Source organism: Cupressus sempervirens, chromosome 5 (assembly GCF_028749045.1).
Source record: "Cupressus sempervirens isolate cs-2001-9-10 chromosome 5, ASM2874904v1, whole genome shotgun sequence".
NCBI classification, from domain to species: domain Eukaryota; kingdom Viridiplantae; phylum Streptophyta; class Pinopsida; order Cupressales; family Cupressaceae; genus Cupressus; species Cupressus sempervirens.
In genome coordinates, this window is record NC_143122.1 from 555,252,818 (window position 1) to 555,270,060 (window position 17,243).

Consider the following 17,243-nt stretch of genomic DNA (forward strand, 5'->3'; position numbering starts at 1 on the left):
CTGGAATGCTCGGTGTGAACTATTTACCTGTTGAACTTATAAGGTAACCACTGAATGCTTGGTATACATTGTAGACTAATTGATGAGATCAGTAAGCATTCATAATCAAATAAGTGTTTGCACTAATGACAAATATATCATAATTCCAAAAATCTTCCCCTTTGGCATTAGTGACAAAAGTACTTATGAGCCAAAACTTATGTGCAAAGTTTGACATCCTGATTTGCATATATCTCCCCCATACAATATGCACATAGTATTTACAAATATCTCTTATCTTTACACATGGCTACATTATTTACATATGTATCTATCTCTTCTTTGGTACTCTATCTCCCCCTTTTTGACAATAATGCCAAATTAAACAATATATATTTACATAGAAACACCAAAATGGGAGATAAACTCATAATGTACCTTGAGAATAAGAGCCAAAATCTTATCCCAATTTTCTTGCAAAATTTTACAGGTGGAGAGTGCTATCTAAACTTCAGTTGGAAGTTCAATCACATGATCTGCAACTGAAAAATTGTTGTCATGGATCAATGTTTTGGAGTAGGCAGTGTGTTTCTGCATTGTGTCCATGATAGGAAGAATCATGTTCTGGATGTCAATCAGTGTAGATCTTATCCTAGCTTCCTCTCTCAATAGTTCTGCCTGCTTTTTTGACAAAAATCTGATTCTGAGATGATGGGATGAACTTGAATTGGGGTCAAGTTGCATCTTTTGGGCACTGACCTTCATATCCTAATCAATTTTATTTTATTTTTCTTTGATCTCCTTGGTATATTTGGTAACATCACAAAGTTTGGCAAAAAGTGAAGTTACATTATTAAAAGAATTTTTAAGATTGACCAGAATTATGGACAATTCTATCTGTTTTATTGCAATCTACTAAGCAATGTGCTCAAGCACCTTATTATCAAATTTTCTTTCAGCCTTTTCAATCAATTTTTCTTCACCGGAGGTGTCCTCATTGAATTTATTTACAACCTCTTCTAACTGAATCAAAATGTGTTGAGTAGAATCTACTTCAACAGCTATAGCTTCTGTAATTATATTTCTGGTATTCTCAATTATTCTGTACTCCTTATCCCTTTCAGACCTTAATTTCTTTTGCGTAGCCTTCATCTCTATTAGTTGACTAGCATACCTCATTTCTTCAATGGTAGCATTTTTGTAGTCAATTTTTGGAATCACTATTTCTGTGTCTAGGTCAATATCCTCAGGAATTTCTTTTCCAGTGAGCAGAAGTCTTAATGGTTGTTTTTTTTTGGCTTTTGTGATGACATAATTTGGCCTTGGGAGTGGACACAATAGTGGAGATGGAAGGACTAGCAGTGAAGACTGGGATACTTAAGGGTTGAGTGCCAATAGGAGTATTTACCAGATCAAAAATTGGAGTACTTCCCAAAAATGGTGATACACTCAGTAATGCAGTATCTGATCTAACTAGATTTGAAGTAGATGCAGATAATGCAGACAAAATTGTAGAACAAGCTAGAATATTTATAATGGGAGGACTAATTGGTGCAAAAATTGGTGCTAATGTAGCTGACAAAATTGTGGAACTTACTGCTATACCAACTGAAGATGATGGAGCTAAGGAGGCTGGCTCAGTAGCTGAAGGAGAGGGCTGCATCTCGGTAGATGAAGTGGTAGACACTTCCATTGATGATACCTGGAGTTGTGATGTGGCAAGTGCAGATGATAAATATGATGTGGATGCTATCAAACCTGCTGAATCTCACTCCAACCTTGATGATGTGATAGTTTTAGGTGGAGAGTGAGGAAGGGATGCAATGACTGCTACTGTAATTTTTACTAGATCATCTTCCTCCTTATCTTCCTCTTCAGCTTCTTCCTCCTTGTCTTCTCCCATTAATGCATGAAGCTCACCTGGTGAAACTGTGATGGATGGAGTGCCATCAATATCATCACTGTCACTACTGTCATCATCTTTGATTTCCACTGGGTCTTCACTGGGCTTATGCAGATGATAGATGTTTTTCCACATGTTTGTAGCATCATTTACAACATGCTCAATGTCTTTGATCAAAATTAAACATGTGTGGAATCTGATCATCATTTTACCTTCATGGTTTTTCATTACTATTTTTACTTTTGCTCCAGTGAGACTTGGTTGAAGATTCTTTAGGGATTGCTCATAGATATCTTTTACCGTTTGGGTTGCTGATTCTCATCTTGATTGCAATCTCTCTAATAGTTCCTTTGAGATTTGGGAGGCAAGCTGGTCCGAGGAGTATTTCCATTTACCCATCTTGCTTAGTACTAGTTCCTCTATTTGCATCTTCTCAGCATTTGTTCTAGTTTCAAATTTCAATGCTTTGAAATTTGTGATGCCAACTCCTTCTTCCAATTGTTTGAGCCTTTCCTCAAATGTAGGTGTAGGCCTGACCAATATAGGTTCCTGCTTACCTTTTCTGGTCCTTCTGGTAAATACTGCAATAGGCTTCTTTTTAGGTTTGGTAATTATTACCTTACCCTTCTTCTCCAGAGGCTCTTCTTCAGTTTCTTCTTCTTTTTCTTCTTCTCCTTCTTCTTCTTCATCATCTCCTTCATCCTCACCTTTTCTTTCTGTTAGCATAAGAGGGCCAAATGCAATTTTCAATTTTGCTATCTTCCTCTTGCCTTTGCTTATGGCCTATGGTAGCTTGATTTCAAACTCAATTCTGGCCTTTGCTTCATCATAGGTTCCAAAAATTTGTTGCCTTGGGTCTACTGGCTCATTTATGAGTACTTCTATGATGTCGCTGGCTTCATCAATATTTACCTCATAGGGAAGAGGTTTTACCCATGTAACTCGGGGTCTGACTGCCTGGATGTACACCTTATCATAGCCAACCATGAAGCATACATCATCCTTATAATGCTCAACAAGCTTAGGAGGAATCTGGAACCTATTATTCATTCTCTCCTTGAAATCTTCAAAATAGTTTTCCATGATGCTATCAAAATTTTCACCCATCTCTGCTGTAAACTCATTTATTTGATACAAAATTGGAATGTTTTTTCTCCATATGATAGTTCCTTTTGATGGAAAGAATTTTTGAATATAGAAAAATAAACAAATCAATAGAGAAGTGAATTTACAAGGGTTATTCTTGGAAGTCCTTATACTATCCATATTTGTATTCAATTGTTTCAGCAATACTTTAGACAGATCAAGTTCAAGGTTTTTCTTTACAACCTTAAGGGCCAAATCCACAGCTTCACAAGGTACACTATTCAGTCTACTGGAACTGTATAATTTATATGCAATTACATGAATGTCGAATCTTAGTTCGACATTAGATACAGTATTTACCTTTAAACCTCTACCATCCCATTCGGCTAGGGTTTGCCTTTGTAACTCCTCCCAACTTAGGGTTTTGATGGTTTTGGCTTTGCTGAGTATAGGGAGACCCGTGATTTTGTGAATCATTTTCTTAGTGATTATCACTGGTTGCTCTAACCATAATTGTCCATTATGCATCCTACTCAAGATATACCTAATCCATTTGTTTTGGAAGTTTCTAGGCATATGCGAGATATGTGTCAAGCCTTTGGTTTCAAGATGCTTGAACTCAGGTTTCAGAGAGCCAACTACACTCATTTCACCTAGGGCATTGTCCATTTCTAGGTTTCCAATTTCTTGAATATAACATTTGAAATGAGTATGAATATCATTGATAAGAAGTACCTTGGGGGGTATTTGTGATTGAGCTCCGATTGGGTCGAGTGATTCAGCAACGGTCGAAATAATTTTGAAATTGGCCGCCTTTCATTATGTGCCCTTTACTAACATCTCTGAACCTCTTTTCACTTTGCTACTGCTGGTGCTTGTGGATGCCATTGCTGCTCGATAAATATAAGAAAATCTTGAACAAATTCTTCGTAGGAAATTCACTTCAAATCGCTTGGAATTTTCTCAGGATTCACTGAAAATCTTTTAGCTTTGAGTAATCTTAAGTCACGGTGAAAAATGAAAACAAATTCTGCCCTTTTGATGAAAATAATATCATTAATGCTCGATACGAAGGTAGATGAGATGACATAGTGCTTGCCAGTCTGTCATTGCTCTTACTTAGTAAAAGCTTGCAACTCGGTGATCAAACAAAATCTTTGATACTCCTGACCTAGCTCGGTAAGGTCTTTAACCAACCTTGCTCGGTAAATGCAACACAGTGAATGATAACTTTTATTTGGTCCTTGTATCTGAAATACTGATTTGAACATTTGCATTCTTTCATTCTGGAACTGCTTAAGATATGGCTTGATGATGCAGTTCTTGATATTTCTTAAATCTAATTGGAAATGGAGTCACCCATTTCTTGAGTGACATGACCATTATTTGAACTATCTTGCTCGATATATTTAGGAACCCATTTTTGTCTCATCTGCATCCGAATGTTATCACCTTTAGCTTTCTTTTCATCTTCAATTCTTTTAGTATTCATGCAATTCTTGGCTATATGACCAAGTTCTGTACATGTATAACATCTTACTGTTGTGTCTCTTTTCCTCGAGTGATGCCTTGAACAGTCTTTGCCAACATGTCCATATTCTCCACAATAATGACATCTACACCAAGTATTGTAGTCCCATCCAAAGATTTCTTTGACAAGTTGTTCAACTGGATTGAGTGATTTGGATCTGCATTTAGATGCCTTGTGACCTTGTTTCTTGCATTTGTGACATTTTCCTTCAAATTTTGATTTTTCTTTGCATTCATTAGCTTTGTGACCGTGCTGATTGTAGTTGAAGCATTTACCATTGAATTTTTTCTTTCCATTACTCCAAAATTTGTTTGATCTATGACCTATCTTGCCACAGTGATTGCAAGTGGGTCTCTGATTCCTTTGGGCACCTTGTCTAGAGGATTCACCTTCTTCCTTATATCCAAGACCAGCTTTACCTTTTTGTCTATGAAAGTTTTGCTCACTTTGCTGATTTAATTGAGTCATGTCTACTTGAGATTTCATTATTCTCTCATTGACTTGCCTTTCAGTGATCAAGTCATTTTCCAAACTTTCATTGATTTGTCTTTCAGATCTTAGATCACTTTGTAAGCTTGCATTGATTTTTCTTTCAGTAATTAAATCATTTCTCAAACATTCATTCTCAGATCTTAGATTCATAATTTCTTCATTTGCATTAGATAGTTGACCTACAAGATTTTCATGCTGAAGGAATTGATTATTACTTACCTCTAAGTCTTTATTTGCCTTGTTTCTTTGTTCCAAAGCTTCACATAGCCTGATGGATTGGATTTCTTGTTCTCTTTTAAGCTTTCTTACTTCTTCTTGGAGAAAGCCATTTTTTGCTAGGAGTTCTTTGATTGCTTCACTAGCTTCATTTGAACTGCTTGATGGTAAAAGGTCTTCAATCTTTTCTTCAACATACTAATAATCATTCATTTGTCTTGCAAGTTCCTTCCTTCTTTTTAGAGATTGAGAAAGATGCTCCTTTGCTTCTTTGAGTTGAGCCATGGCCATTTCCAGATCTAGCTTTTCATTTTCAATAGATTTGTCAAGTCTGAATATCTCCCTTGTCCTTGATCTTTGCTCAAGCTGTCAAACTTTATCCTGAGAACCACAAAGCTCTGATACCAATTGTTGGAAATATTTAGGATAAGGTAGGTTACTAAGAGGGGAGGGGTGAATCAGTAACTTATAAAACTTTTAAACAATTCAACATTTTAACCATTCATGATTCATTCATCTAATCTACTGCATAACTAAAGGAACAAACATTTATTGCACATGTACACAGAGATTTGGTGACCCAGAAACCTTCCAAATAGAAAGTAAAACTGAGGTGGGGATGATACTCACAAAAATTTGTTACTATAGTATGAAGTTGGCCGGTTAAGGCTTACATTGATCACTTCTGATGATTTTACCTGTTAGGAGCAATTAGGACTGCTAGATCCACCTTGTTAGAGGATTTACAAACATACAATGAAGTATGCACTCTGTTAGGAGATTTACAAAAGACTATTAAGTCTACCATGTTAAAGGATTCACAAAACTCATTCACCTGTTAGGATGAAATAGTGGATCTGCTTACAAACTTAATTTACTGATTAGATCCTTGAAGTATAGATCACCTCTTGTGACAGATGAATCTTTTCTGCTTCTTGTAGACCTTGCTGAAGACTCTATTCTTCTACTGATTTGCAAAACATTACATGTCTCTCCTTTTCATAGTCATCCATATCACATTTTTTTTTGCAAATGATATAATACATTACATATATACCATTCCAATATTTACAACTACAAGGTCGGCCAAAACAAGTGAACAAAACATTACTGAGTCAGCCAGATAGTAGAAAACTCAGGTTCCACAAGCTGACTCAATGACCTTCTGATACTCGGCATTGTCATGCACTTAATAGAAGTAGAGGCTCGATTCATACTAGCCACACAATACTGCTTGGAACTCAATAACCATTGGTGACTCGATAGATATAGTGTCACTCGGTAGAAACTAACTTCTTTGTTTACCTTGCTGTGCTCGGTGAACACTGAGTTCTTCATTTACCTTGTTGTGCTCGGTGAACATTGAGTTCTTCATTTACCTTGCTGTGCTCAGTGAACACTAAGTTCTTCATTTACCTTGCTTTGCTTGGTGAACACTGAGTTCTTTGTTTACCTTGCTTTGCTTAGTGAACACTGAGTTCTTTTTTTACCTTGCTTTGCTCGATGAACACTGAGTTCTTTGTTTACCTTGCTTTGCTCGGTGAACACTGCTGAACTACCCATTCACTCGGTATCCTCTAGAATGCGCGGTGTGAACTGTTTACCTGCTGAACTTATAAGGTAACCACTGAATGCTTGGTATACACTATAGACTAATTGATGAGCTCGGTAAGCATTCAGAATCGAATAAGTGTTTGCACTAATGACAAATATATCATAATTCCAACATAAAGAAGATCCCAAAGAGAAATCTTGCTAGGAGTATTACATAAATTTTATACCAAATCATACTCTTTTCCAAGAGTGTAAGGAAGATAGGTTAGAGGAGGAAAATGTATTTGAGAAGGTGTGAGAAAAATAGAAACAATAGGATTAGAAGGTTGAGGGTTATTTTGTGTAGAATGGGTGTAAGCCATCACATGATAATTCTGAAAGAATTCTAAACAACTTCCTAGCTTTTCATTCACTATTGAATTAGGCTTGTTTGAACATCCTTTAACTTTAATGAGAGGTATAGTAGAAGTTGGATGATTATATTATTGAGGATAATTATTGATAGTAATGAGAGGTTTATTAGGAGATTGATGGTATCCTTTGATACTTATCATAGGCCTAGGCCTATTGACTATCAAAGGTTGAGCATGAATATTTAAAACATTAATTTGATTAGGCTATTTATTCTCCATCGGTTCATCATTGGAAGGGAGAACATCAAGGATATTTATACTATCCTCTTTTTGCATGGTAGCCTTAGAATGGGGATTATGAACTTCTATTAAGGCTTCATCTCTACTAAGAGTGTCAAATGAAGCTAAGGTGATTTTTAAAAGCATTTATGACATCCTCCTCTTGCACTATGATATCATCATAATGCCATAGGAGAAGGATCATTACTCATTAAGTCATAATTAATATAAGAGAGATGATTGAGATAGAGAGAAGGTAAAGTATCCTTAAGGGGTTGAATGATATCCTCATGGAGAAGATTAAGAGAATAATAAACATTATCTTGTAATGGCCCATCCCAAATAGGGAGATCAAAAAGATATGGATTATTATCTTGGCGTAATATATCCCTATGAGGGGGAGGGTGCTTAGGAGAACAAAATTAGATCAACCTATATAAAATATTCATGATGGGATATGCAAAATGAAATTATATGCAAACACATAAGCAAGAAATGAAATGATTTATATGACTAAATGAGTGCTTGAAATGAAATATTTTTGTATTATTGAAACATAAAATGCAAGAATGTAGATATAGTAGATATAATACACACAATGTAACAAAGATGTAAATGAAATGCACACAAATTAGATGTAGACATTAAATGCAAGGGAGATCTAACTACCAAATGAGAAGGTATAAAGCATGAAAGAGTTTGGTTCGTTGATGTAAAGATGAAGGTGATTAACACACAATGGTGCGAAGTAAAATATAACACCAATATCAAATAGGTATGAAGTGTTAAAGTGATGGGTTCAACAAAATGTAATTACGAAGTTGAACATGCAATGATGCAAAGTAAAATCTGACACCAATATAAAAAAGTTATGAAGTGTGAAAGAGGTGGGTTTACCTAAATATAATGGGTAAAATAGGATACATCACCATGTAATAGAATACAACCTACTTAAACACATATGAGAATAGGTGGAATGCCAAGATTTCTCCATAAAGGAGATCCAATTAGTACAAAGATAAGTACCAAATGCATGATCTTCTAAATGTATAAGTCTCTTGGGTTTTATTTCCCCATTTCCCTAAGAGAAGAAATCATAATGTAATGAAGGTAGATTGACCAATTGAATAGAAAGTAAATATAATAGCATCTATGATAGCTAAACACATGAAAGGATCCAAACTGAAACATCAAAGTAATTTCTATGAAACAAAAAATGTGTACTCAAACTCTCCTTAAGGGCCAATAAGAGGTGCCAATTTAAATATGAAAACTAGTTATCAAACTATTCCAGAAACTAAAATAGAGATTTATCAACTCTAAAATAGAGCTTTATAAAATAGAAACTAGTTATCAATTCCAAAATTATGGGAGCCTTTGGTAAAGGTCAACCTAAAGGGTCTATGTATACCTAAGGTCCAATAAACTTAGGTTGAGGTCAAGGCCAACCTCATGAACCTACTCTACACAAAAATTTGACATTGGAAAAGTTGTTAGAAACCTAAAACCCTAGTTTTAAATCTAGGTTTGCTACTCCAAAAACCTATACATCTAGTCCTACACACATGAAAAATGGATTTTGTGGGGGAGGGAAAAGGGCGGAAGGGGGGAGGTGATTTCCTTGTTCAAGTATCCATTTAGGAATTAACCTTAAAGTGAAAATTAATGTAAATGTAAGACATATGTAAATATTCGCCTTGCTTACTAAATCTTTATAGATGGATCTAGATTTTCTATCCAAAAAAGTATGAATTCTTGTATATAGATGTATGATTAATTTAGAATGATAATGTATAGTGTATCGACTGAAAACTAAAATTCTAGGATTCAGTTACTTCAAGTAACATGGAAACACTCCTAGGTAGTGGAAAGTACCACAATTAGGAGTGAATCTCTGGGTTATAAGCTGGTTGCTTATGATGTTCACCTATTTACTTCTTCAAATTAAAATTAAACTTGAAAGGGAAAGGGATAGAAGGATTACAATAAAAGAAAATTCTAAAAGGTAAACTGAGGTGATACACCAAACATTAATATGAGGATATTGTTGGGCTGACATGATGAAACACTTTTGAATAGTTGAAATAAACACAATATTGATTACTAGAAACTCATACATAAGTATTTCATAAGAAGGAAAGCACTTTAGGCAAGATGTTAAAGAGAATTCTAACATTCACAATTAACTATTTGAGATAAAGCACAAATTCATGACTTATAACTTGTATGAACACATCCAAAACCTTACTTGCAAATAAAACTGAGACATAGACTTAGGGATCCAGAATAAATCACAAGAGTTATATCATATCAGTAGTTTGATCCGCAAGGACATGGTAAGGACTTTTGAACTGTTCATTTATTTAGATTTCAAAGGTAGTTCCATAACATTCCTCTAGACTAACTATAAGCAAAAATGCAAAAATGCTATGAAGGATTTAGAAGAAATCACGACAACATCAATTTCGCAAAGAAAATTTTAGGATTCAACCAGCCAGCCCCTTTTTCACATCTTTGAAATCCTTACAAAGAGAAGCATTGCAACAAGCTTCAGATGGGGGGGGGGGGGGGGGGTGCAAATTTCAAAAACTATTGGAAAAAAACATACATTTTTAGTTAATTACATCTTACATTTACATTATACATTTTCTTTATTCGAGTAAAACTAGGAAGATGATCATGAAAAATGCTAGGTGGTACTTGTTGTAGGAGTTCTTTAATTGATTATGATTGGCTTTGTTGCCTTTCATCATGAAATTCCTCAATTGCGTCAACTGATAGAGTCATGATACCTTCAATTGCTCTTACCACGTCAATTTCTTCCCTAGGACTGTTTGAAATATCTTATCCTTCTTTTTGATCTCTTGGCTCTGCTTTATCCAGGATTAGATCTTCATTTTCCTGTTTCAGCTCTGTAACTTGAACCTATCATTTCTTGCGACCTTTGGTTAAATTCATAACTAGTTGCCCAATGAGATCATAGATATAATAGTTGAAAAAATAACTTCAACTTCAAACTTTGACCCCCGATCTCTGAATGCTACAATCATAACTCAATCACTCTATCGCCACAGTTAAACTCTTAACATCCTTTTTGACCATGATCATGCAACGAGCATAATCACTGACTATGTCACAACCTCACAACATCTTTTGTAACCATTGGATTCTAGCTATGACACTACACCAAGCTTTAATGTTGACTATTCTTTGAATGAATATATCATATAACAAATATTATTTTATTTATCGAATATAATGAAATTCATTTGAAACTGCCCCACCATTTTCCTTTGATCATTCAACCATCTAGAGCATGCCATGTGTCATTATTTAATTTTCTTTCTTCCTGCTCTGACTTCACCATCTAGGCCCTCTAAGACAAGCGTCAATAGGGCATATCCGTACTTTCATTAACTGTCGATCACCTTTAGAATGTGGGTATATGCAGATTGTTGATCTTCATCATCTAACAACCTTGAAATAATGAAGCTTTCTTCTGTCTATGTCAGTCTCCTTGATCAATTGGAATGCATCTGTATGCCAACTCACTCTGATGTCCTTTCACTTGTGACCCACAAACTGAAATAGGTCCCACCTTATCCATGTGTTCATCTATCACTTTGTTGCTATGGATACCATCCGTGCTTCTTTGGTTAGTGACATAATGATGACCACTAATCTATCTTTGATTGGATGACTAGGAAGATGCAAAATCGTTTCTCTTGATAGTCAAAATAGAGCCCACAATGCTACGTGTCACCTCTCCATCACTTCACAAGCTTAAATCATGATTAGTCTTAACCCCTTGCGAACATGTGAACAAAGTAGTCATGTCATGTCCCCTTTTCAAATAACTAAAAAATAATAATCTTTGCTAAGGCAGGTAGGCCCAAGAAAGTGAAGTTTTGGAAAAAGGGGGTTAATCTTTGGAAACTGTTGGACTAATAAATGAAAATTATTATTAAAATATGTTTCATTAACCTCTCTTGGACGTGAGTTACAGTTATGCTCTCTTTTAAGGGGTTTGGAGGCATTTTGGGGGGGATTCCAGAACTTGATTTTTGCTCATTCTTTGTTATTCTTCAGAGGCTGTCAAACCTGTGGAGAAGGAGACCCAAGAACGGGTGTTTGTAGGTTTCCAGGAAGGCTAAGGATGAGAGTTTGAAGCCATTCCATGTGCATGCTCATACAGAGTTTGCCTTTGTGCTGAACAGTGCATATTTGTGGGTTTTCGGGTGTGTTTTTAGTATGAGTTTGGTGTTTTCAGTTGAGTATTTCATATCAGTTTGGGTTGCTGCTGTATTTCAGACTTTGAGATGTTAAAATAGAGCTGAATATATGTATTGGGACGTGATTAAACTTCTGAGATAGATTATTAGTGTTTTTGTGGTGTTTCCGGGCATTTTGGTGTTAATTTCGGGAGCCCGATGAGCATAGTTTTTGTCCTACATTTGTGAACTGTTGTGTAAAGGCTATACGGATCTGGAAATTTCATTTTGTAGGCTTTTATGCTGCTGAAATTTCTGTAAAAATTTCCACTTTCAGATTTATTAATAATTTGTGAAGTTGTGAAGCTTTTGGCACTATTTCTGGCATACCCGATTTGGGGTTTCTTGAGAAATTTGGAGGATCTTTGTGATATTAGTTGTTTGATCTTAAAGATCTGATTAAAGGTTGGAAATATCATACAAAATCAGAAAAGGGACATTTCAGTGGTATCAGAGCCATGATCTTGCTAGCCTGAGGGTTTGTAGAAGTTTGCATGTCAGTTTTGACAACTACCCAGATCTTGCATTTCAGTTTTGAGAACTACCCAAATCTTGCATGTCATAATTTATGGTTGCATGTTGCTTCTAATCAGATGCATGTCAAAATTTATGGTTTCATGCTACTTCTAATCATTTGCATGTTAGTTCTTGGTGAATTTGGTGGTTGTAGAAGTTTGCATGTCAGTTTTGACAACTACCTAGATCTTGCATGTCAGTTTTGACAACTACCCAGATCTTGCATGTCATAATTTATATTGCATGTTGCTTCTAATCAGCTACATGTCAAAATTTATGGTTGCATGCTTCTTCTAATCATTTTCATGTTAGTTCTTGGTGAATTTGGTGGTTGCATGTTGCTTCTAATCAGTTGCATGTCAAAATCTATGGTTGCATGCTACTTCTAATCATTTGCATGTTAGTTCTTGGTGTTTGAAGAAGTTATATCCTATTGGGGTTACACTCTACTTTATCCAGAATGGACAGGTATAGTACAGAGTCTCAGAGGACACGATCTTGGACAATTGATATCCAGAGTCAAAACAGTAGAAAGGATGGTTATTTAGACATTCGAGATAAACTTATGAAAATAAGCCATGACATGTCTGAACAGTTGGTTGAGCACCACCGTATAATGAATGACATGTTGTCCAACCCAGCTAAGGTGGATAAGTTGATTGGATTTCTATTTGGCAAATATTCTCACAGGACATATGACACAATTCCCAAGAACTTGCATGAGGAGTTTGAGAAACTAACTGATAGCCAAGTAGAGGTCTTAGATTCTACTCTACCATAGGAGGTGGTGGGAAAGGATATTACACAGATTGATAGTAATGGTCAACTTGATACTCAAATTGAGACAATTGTTTACAGGTCGTCAAAGGGTGATGCCACAGGTATTCAGGATGGTATAGTTACAATAGGTAGTGACTACAGTGTAGTGGGTTCAGATGATGATTATGAGGATGTTGTTGTGTAGGATGGTGAGATACCTGGTAGAGATGAGTAGACATTAAGCATTCATGACTTTACTAAGAAAGAGTACCAGGCACAGTTAGATGCTTCATCACATGAGGTTGAGGCTGGTAGTACTTCACATGATTTGTCCAGCTAGCTGAAGGTGAACAAAGATAGTTTTGTGACTTCATTATCTCATCATGATAGGTATGTGGAGTTAGTTGGTATTGGTCATATTACTCAGGTGAGGAGTTTGCTTGAGTTACCAGTTGATTCTAGTTTATGGATATGGACTCGAGATTGTTATATTGGCATTTGGGATTCAGTTGACTGGAGATCTTTAACACTTTTTGGTAGCAGTGTTTGTTTCGGTGCTATCATGGATTTGATTAGCAGATTACACGGTGTTGTCTTTTCTTGTGCCAGTATCTTGTCTGATGTTGGTATTAGTTTTTATACACCGATGTTGGGCTTTGTTCATATATCCAGTCGACCATACTTGTTAGAATGTGTTGATGATATTTCATATTTGGCAGTGTGTATAGATGAGTCCCAAGATCATATTGGCATTGATGACATCCATGAGGATGCAGTGGGCAGTTTTGAAGACTTAGTTTCCTTGGGTATAGAGGAGTTGGACAGCAATGCTAATGTTTTTGATACTCCGTATGTTGATATGAGTTTTAGATTTGATTCACAGGATATGGATGGTAATACTCTAGAGACTAGTAACTTTGAGGATACTCCTTTAGACAGTGCATCAGAGGAGGTTTGTAGGAGACAGTCAAGCCAGTGCCATCATGTGTCTAATCAGTTGAGAGTTAGTGACCGAGACATTGCTATCACTTGCCAGCATTTCGATGCTACTTGTCAGTTGTTAGCAGTTTATGGATGGGGTTCTCCTACTAGTGATGAGTAGGGAGGCAGTTATCTTTCCTTGACAGAGTTCCACTCTTTATGGGAGGCTATCCAGATTCTGAGACAGGATTATATGCAGTTGGTAGCCGACAGATATTATCTTATGAAGTGGGGCAGTACAGCATATGATGCATTGTTCGCCAAGGAAGATGAGGTGAGTGAGCTTACTGAGCAGCTTGAGATGACTTCTGAGATTCTTGAGAGTACACAGTTGGCTTTCAAGGAGTCACAGTTTCATTTGGCTAAGGTGACCATGGAGTTAGAGCGACTACAGTTTTACTTAATTCTATACAGTCACAAGCTATGGTGTTTGGTGATCCGAGGATGTCCATGGCTGAGATTGTCAGAGACAATGGAGATGGGGATGCATCCATTCTTGATACTAACATTGGCATATCAGGTTCATTCCCACTAGAGTCAGGTTCAGTTGAGTTGGGTGTTGTAGTAGATTGTTGTATGCCTAACATGGTGGTGGCCTCTAGTACTGATGGTATGGAGACTAGAGATGTATCAAAGATCATGTGTGATGTTGGTGAGTCGACAGTTGGCATGGTTGCTGCTAGTAATACTACTCCCTTGGTGATATCTTCGGAGGTAGTAGTTAGTTCCAACATGGTTAATGATCAATTGCAGTTAGTTTCATCTGGATTGCAATCTGAGCCACTGACTGAGATTGGCGCATTCTATCGGCATTACACTGTGAGATATGCTCATCAATTTACCTTTGATGACCATGTTGATGAGATTATGATACAAAGATGTACTTTGGTTCCTAGTGCTTATCATCAGTTATGGAATAGTTTGATGCCTCGAGATGAGAGTTGTGATGGGCACGACATGGCGATAAGTCCTGCAATTGATAGCTTGATAATACATGACTTAGAGCAGGAGTTTTGGAGTGATGCTTCAGCAGGCGTTGTTATTGATTCTACTCCTTTGGCTATGACATCTCCTGACTTAGCTAGTGATCAGTCACAGTGGGTTGTATCACTTGTTCATGCTGAGCTGTTGACTGAGGTTGGTTTTTTTAATCAACATTATATTGCAAGGTATGTACATCAGTTAGTAATTGATCCTTGTGTTGAGGAGTTGATGGCAGGAAAATTTGGTTTGGGTTCCATTTCTTGTTGTTTATCTTGTGAGGGCTTTTCACCATCAGGGTTGCATGGGAGTTATGGTTATGAGACAGTGGCCGATGATCTACAGAGTTGTGTTGACTGTAGGAGTTGTACAGTGTGTGGATTCTCCATACTTGGTATAGTTTCATTTGAGAGCATTCACCATTGTTGCAGAGTTGGATTGTACATTCCGTATAGGCCAGTGGGATGCGTTGATGGTATTTATTGTGTTGGCAATTTGATTTGTCCACTTTACTTGGGTTCTAATGTTCTAAGAGTTTGTGTCTCATGGGTTTCTGATTGTGGTAGTGGTGATTTTGGAGTTTGGTTGAGCTGTAATTGTCAGTTTGATTATGGATTCCTCTTGGTCATATTGCAGAGGATATTGCAGGAGCCTATGTTATTTGGTAGTAGTATAGTTCATGACTACATTTGGGATCCAGGTGGATTGATTGGTTTATTGTTCAGCCATTGCTTGAGGACAAGCAATATTTGGGAGGGGAGGACTTGTCATGTCCCCTTTTCAAATAACTAAAAAATAATAATCTTTGCTAAGGCAGGCAGGCCCAAGAAAGTGAAGTTTCAGAAAAAGGGGGTTAATCTTTGGAAACCGTTGGACTAATAAATGAAAATTATTATTAAAATATGTTTCATTAACCTCTCTTGGATGTGAGTTACAGTTATGCCCTCTTTTAAGGGGTTTGGAGGCATTTTGGGGGGATTCCAGAACTTGATTTTTGCTCATTCTTTGTTATTCTTCAGAGGTTGCCAAACCTGTGGAGGAGACCCAAGAACGAGAGTTTACAGGTTTCCAGGGAGACCCAAGAACGGGAGTTTTCAGGTTTCCAGGAAGGCTAAGGATGGGAGTTTGAAGCCATTCCATGTGCATGCTCATACAGAGTTTGCCTTTGTGCTGAACAGTGCAGATTTGTGGGTTTTCGGGTTTGTTTTTAGTATGAGTTTGGTGTTTTCAGTTGAGTATTTCATATCAGTTTGGGTTGCTGCTGTATTTCAGACTTTGAGATGTTAAAATAGAGCTGAATATATGTATTGGGACGTGATTAAACTTCTGAGATAGATTATTAGTGTTTTTGTGGTGTTTCCGAGCATTTTGGTGTTAATTTCGGGAGCCCGATGAGCATAGTTTTTGTCCTACATTTGTGAACTGTTGTGTAAAGGCTATACGGATCTGGAAATTTCATTTTGTAGGCTTTTATGCTGCTGAAATTTCTGTAAAAATTTCCACTTTCAGATTTATTAATAATTTGTGAAGTTGTGAAGCTTTTGGCACTATTTCTGGCATACCCGATTTGGGGTTTCTTGAGAAATTTGGAGGATCTTTGTGATATTAGTTGTTTGATCTTAAAGATCTGATTAAAGGTTGGAAATATCATACAAAATCAGAAAAGGGACATTTCAAGTCACCCTTTTGCTACGTTAACCCAAGCTTAAGCTAAACCTAATGTGACCATGCAACTAAAGGAAAATTCATGTTCTGATCGCTTAGTCACAACTTAATGGTTTAACTTGACCTTAACTCCCATGACCATGCGACAAGGCAAACACATCATCATAGTCAAAATTGTGGTTTAAAGCTTAACTCCTTGTGGCTGCATGAATAAAGCCTTTGCATAGCTTCGCAAGCTTAACTCATGATTACCCTTTAACCACCCGTGACTATGCGAACAAAGCTTTCATAACATCACCATCTTTACTCCCTAGTTAGGTCGACTCCTTACAACCATATGAATAAGGAAATTGTTGTATCGCTATCTTAACCCATGATTATAGTTAACCTTCTGCAACTGCGCAAACAAGGCTTTTGCTGCATCACCATATTAATCTTGGGTTAGCATTAACCTTATGTGAACATGCGATAGAAAATTTTTTAATCGCTGCTAAAACTGGACCCACTAGTACACGTATTGTGCAAGTGTATCCGTGCTTTCGTTAAACTTTGATCAATTTCAAAAAGTGGGCATATGCCCACCATTGATCTGGGAAGATCTAACGATTCATAAGGTGCATCTGTTCTCCTTAAAATACAATGAGGCCCATAAGATAGGTGTCACTCCTTCGCACCTT